A 5,773-nucleotide genomic window follows, 5' to 3' on the forward strand; every position below is an offset into this window, starting at 1 on the left:
AGGAATGAGAGGGGGACTGGATACAATCATGCATCATTGTATACATTTATGGAATTCTCAAGAATAGAAAAACTTAATGTCAATAAGCAAAAGAATTTCTGTTTTATAAGCCATTCAATATAGAATGCTCAGTCACAGTATCTCAGGGTGACAAGTGTACCCTACTTTTTTGTAAGAACAAAAATTATAGTTCCTCACTGGCTGTACCATCTGATTTTTGGAAGGTTGTTTCAGGGTGCGTGTAGGTCTTAGACTTTACATTTGAAGAAACAACACATGTTAAATTTTTTTCTTTTTAGTTTCTCTTTTACTAAAATGAATCTAATCATGCTATTTTCTTTAGTTGTAGAAAAGCTGAGTGGACCCTCACTGACTGTCTCCTGTTGAAGTCATACTCATGTGGACAACCTGATCAAGATGGACAGTCCACTAGTGTTAGGCAAAATTCTCTCACCCCTGGTGCCTTCCACACTGTGACCCTAACACACTGAGTTGCTGTGACATTCCTTCCGATTGGTCAAGCCTGGACTGGTATCTTTTACTGAAACCTTGCTGGTTGTTCCTTCTTGTTTTTGGAAAGTTGTTTCAGGGTTCTTATGCAGACGAACAGACATACACACACATACAATTTTTAAATAGTTAATTTAAAGGAAGCAGAGGTTTGTAAATCTTGGAGACCATAGGACTCTGTCTTGTAGAATTTTTCAGCACTAAAAATGATGGTTCTCCACTGATGAAGCATTTGCAGCCCATCAGCTTATACATTGTAAAGTCAAAACATTTCTAGGCAAACTTTGACTTCATATGCCTAACCCATCAATCATCCAGATTGGCATTATGGTCCACTATAGACTGTTGACTATTCTTTGCCCCACAACATGAGCAAGGACTGGGTGCATAATGCTCAGTTCAGAAAAGATCACAATTCAAGCATCCTTTCCTTCTAATTTTTTTTATTTTTCCCAATTGTATATGTGCATGTATAAACATGGGCAACACATAGCACACCTTGTGTGTGGAGTTAAAAGACTGTTCTCTTTTTTTCCCCATCTTTATCAAAGTGGGTATTTTTTTTATTTACATTTCAAATGTTATTCCCTTTCCCAGTTTCCATGCAAACATCCCCCTAATTCCTCCCCCTCCCATTCTATATGGGTGTTCCCTTTAAGGGTCAGGTTTTTCCTGCTGCCTGTTGGATCCTAGGAAAAACCTCAGGTCAGCATGGTGGTATTCAAGTGTCTTTACCCACTGCACCATGTAGGCAGTCCTCATAGATGTATGGTTTCTAATGGTGCCTAATTTCTTTTATTTAACTGGAACCAACTTTACTAAAGATACTTTTCATAAACAATCATTGTATTTCAGGCAAGACATGGCAGATGATCAACAATATACAAGAACTTCCAAATTGCCTTTTTGTATAGACTACAAAGATCAGAAATCCACTATAAACCCAATGAAATCTTCACTCAATGCTTTGAAAGGGGGAAAGTAGCTTAGAGTGAGGGTTGACATTTCACATTAAGGATGCTGTTTAATGACTTTCTCCACACCAAGCCTGACTGTCAGGAACTGAACATGGCAGAATTATCAATCAGAAGAGCCACAGTCTCTTGTAAAAGGAACCAGCGATCTTCTGAGAACACTCAATGAAGTCACTGCAAAGTCCTCATTGCTCAATAGACTAGAAAACCAATCTTGGAGGTCATTTTCCAACAGGTCTCTGGTTTTAAGGGAATTGAGTCTATGTTGATGGTACTGGGGGGAAGAGGATAAAAATGAATTTAGAGTTTTCCCAGACCACGTTTGGTTTTTTTTGTTTGTTTGTTTTTGTTTGTTTTGTTTTTGTTTGTTTTGTTTTGGTTTGGTTTTTTGTTTTGTTTTTTGGGGGTTTTTTTGTTTTTGGGGGTTTTTTTTTGGCCACCTATGCAAGACCAGGATGTCTCTCCTGGAAGCCAACAGGACCCTTTCAAGATTATCAAGGAAAGAGGTTTCCTGTCCTCAATCTAGCTTGGGTGATATTTTGTTAGTGACACATGATCCTTTCCTCCCAACAGTGAAGTGTTCTGTGTGCTAACAATATAGTTTAGAAAAAAAAGTAAATTCTGCATTTTTATAAAACTTGATAAAAATTGTATTTCAAATTGTACCGTCAGTCACCAGAAGTACACAGTTATCAGAAATGCACACGTGTCACTTGGCATCTCCAGCACTGTCAGCTTTCCGTGCCTGGTCTGTTTTGGCATCAACGTTTTCTGCAGGATTATTCGCATCCTTACCGACATCGACCTTCCCCTTCCCCTTGGGAACCTTCTCTCCCTTCTTTGCAGGGGCCTTTGTAGGAGCAGCAGGTTTAGCAGACAACCTTGCAGATCTTCTCTGTGGCTCGTCCTTCACCTTGGCTTCGTCTCCTTCAGCATCCCCTCCAGCCTTTCTTGGGTCATGGCGGCTCTGAACAGGGGTATACAGCGTGGGTTTGATCCATCCGGGGGTCGTCCTCGCTGCTTCTTCACACTACTCCAACTAATTTCTTTTATACCATCTAAAGATGGAAAATTATGTTAGGAACAATCTGCGTATGTGTTATAAAATACAATGGCAACCAGCTACATATCAACATTGAATATGCATGTGTTTTGGGAAAAGAGCACGGACACATTTGAAATGTGGGGTTCAGGAGTTGAGTTTTCCCTTTTTGTCCTTTGTACCTTAACGTATTTATTTCTTTGGCTTTGCATCTTGAAAGAGGTTCATTTATTATTATAATTGATAGTAGTTTGCAAATTAACAGAGTTCACCGAGATAATTTTTCAGGGGCATATTCCATGCAATGTGCGTGCCAATTCATTCTCCACACGTACTGCCCACTACGCTTGTATTCCTTCCTAGTTCCTAGTAATCCCTCTTTGACTCGTAGGTATGTTTACCCTTTTCCTAGTTTCCTTTTATGTGAGAGAAGTTACACTCATCTGAGTCTGGTTTATTTCACTCAACTTGATACCCTTACACTTGCCTTGAGCAGCCCTTTGGGCTCAAAGCTGCTGCGTTGGACAGTAAAAAAGAATTTGAGTGTGAGTCCACACTACCTTTCCAGCACCTTCTTGACAGTAGCCTTCGCATTCCACAGCATTTCTGTTCTGAAATTTCCCAGATATTAGTAACACTCAGACACCCTTTCAAAGAAAACTAATGTTCCTGGAGCCTATTGTCAGACGCAGGTTTGGTATGCCGTTGGTACACTGTTGTATTGTGATGACACATCTTTCCTCTGGTTTTCTTTTATTAAACAATCTCCATTCTTTATAGGCAGAATGTAAATATTTCTTTGAGCTGTCAACAGTCGTCTCTCTGAATTCAATACTGGCACCGCCGCGGGAAGACTTTTCTTGAGGAGACTCTTTGGGATCAAAAGCGAATCTTACAATATTGCTCTTCTCTTCACTTATCGCATAAACCTCGCATCAAATACTGCATTTCTTTTGGAGGTTTATGAGACCGAGTTTGACTGATGTTATCCTAATGCCAATATGAGTATATTCCATTTCATATAACTGCAGTCTTAGCAAATACCTCCAGCTGCTTCTGGAAGTGAGTAGCTTCAGCCACATGATTCTGGCACTCTGATACTTGGCCTTGGAAGGGCACAATCTAGTACAGTTGTTCCAGTCTGTGGGTAGGGATGCTTTGGAAGTCAAATGACCCTTTCACAGGGGCCACTTAAGACATCAGAAAACATGGACATTTATATTATGATTCATAGCTAGCAAAATTACAGTTATGAGGTAGCAACAAAAATAATTTTATGTTTGGGGGCCACCACAACATGAGGAATGCCATTAGAAGGTCACAACATTAGGGAGGTTGAGAACCGCTGGCCTAGTGTCTAACATGAAGGGTTTTCTTTTAACAGATCAGGAATTACCGTTCTGTAGGATATCATTGCTTCACATGAGAAGACAAGAAAAGGAAGAAGGAGGGAGGGGGAGAAGGGGGAGGGGGTTAACGGAGGGAGGGGGAGGGAAGGAGAGAAGGAGGGAGGGACAGAGGAGGGGATGGGTGAAGAAGAACAACACTTAAACAGCCCCACCTTCCAGGCTGAAGTTTCTAAGTCACTCCAATAACTTCATATCAGCCTCCAGACTGACTCACACATGAGGCACAGCACCTAGTCCTGAGAATGCTTCTAAAACGCTGATATGAATCACAAAGTGTGGTCCACATCTCTGCACTCACAAGGAGATGAAAATGTTTTTTTTCCCCTTCTGTGGATTGGCTTTTAAACCCTGCACCATCGGTTGAATCTTTTCTGTCAGGAGCTATGACACTCAACTAAACGTAAGGGGAATGATTGACTGATGGATCATACAGCCACTTGACTTCAACCCTCGTTACACTGTCAGAATTTACATAATCTTAGGTATAACAGTTAGCTTCATGTGTGTGAGTGGTTCTAATCCATCCTCACAATTTCATAAAATGTGTGTGTTGAGATTGTGGTTTAATCTCATTTTCATACCATGACTATATCAGTCATTTAGATTGGTAGATACACTGCTCAAGCTCTTAGGAGCTTCCTCAAGAAATTTATTCACTTTTTGTTGAGACATCATTTGCCCTGGGTGGGGTATAAATCTGGCATTCTTTGGCATCCAACTAAGATTCTCACTTTCTCACCTATCACTTCCAATGCATACCTGTCTTCTGTCACCATAATTCTTCCATAAGTCTTATCCACCTACCACTACACCATGGGAACTATTGCCTAGAACACCTGCCCTATATTCATTTTTTTTATAAGAATAAAATAAAATACACGCTCAGGGAACAATTTATAAAAACATATTTTAGAGGACTATTTTTCTGAGACTCTTCATATACAGTTGAAGGAAGATGGTTATTTTCTCAAGCCTCTAGTTATAGCCAAGTGTCATATCCCACTTTCATATTCAATCCTAGCCACATTAGAGCAGGCAAAATTTCTCCCAAGAGGGAAAAACTCTAAAGAGTACCCTGACTATGACATTATCCCACTCAAATGGAAATAATAGTAGCAATTTGTCTGTTACGGAATGAAGTTTAATGGCTGAACTCAGATCTGTGCGATGTGTAATAAAACAATAGAAAACATTCAGAAATGCTCAAAATCACCAGAGATGTGATATAAAGGCATGTTTATGTTTTTATTTATTTATTCATCTATTTATTTATAATACATCTTTTCACTTATAATTCACATAGTGAAAGTCATTTTTTAAACCTTGACCTATCAGATGAGCTCAATGAAAGCATCTATGTCCACACTTCTCCCAGCATCTGACCTCCTCAATCATTTTCTAAGTTTTCATTAGTATCCACATATAACTTGTTTTCTAGACAATATATCTATTTCAGTATTCAAATAAGCTTGCTGCTGAGATGTTACAGATAATCTAGGTAACAGTAGGAATATGGGTTCTACTGAAAAGGGGGACATCCAGTAATTAGCATAAGTCTTCATTTTATTTTCCTATGGCATGAAACTGTAATCGTTCATTTTTCTTGTGATTATGTGGTTAGTGATTTGAGTTATTCTGGACTTAGCTAAACTGACTCATGTGTCCAAAGCCAGTTTTGATGTAACTGGGACTGGCTCTCTTAGCAGGATCATATATCGGGACAGTTAATTTCTTTTCCACATGCACATGTCTTCTATTAGCCACATGTTCTAGAGACAGGTGTTCTGAGAGAAAGACAGAAGCAATATCTAGTTCTATGTTTCAGCTTAGAACTGACT

The 5,773-nt window shown here is 39.4% G+C and overlaps 1 pseudogene; it reads right to left on the reverse strand.

Moving 5' to 3' along the window:
* Positions 1-2,193: 2,193 nt before the first annotated feature.
* Hmgn2l1 (high mobility group nucleosomal binding domain 2 like 1) lies at positions 2,194-4,711 on the reverse strand (annotated as a pseudogene).
* Between the last annotated feature and the right edge of the window lie 1,062 nt (positions 4,712-5,773).

The sequence above is a fragment of the Rattus norvegicus genome, chromosome 3 (genome assembly GCF_021556685.1).
Source record: "Rattus norvegicus strain SHRSP/BbbUtx chromosome 3, alternate assembly SHRSP_T2T, whole genome shotgun sequence".
Classification (NCBI taxonomy): Eukaryota; Metazoa; Chordata; class Mammalia; order Rodentia; family Muridae; genus Rattus; species Rattus norvegicus.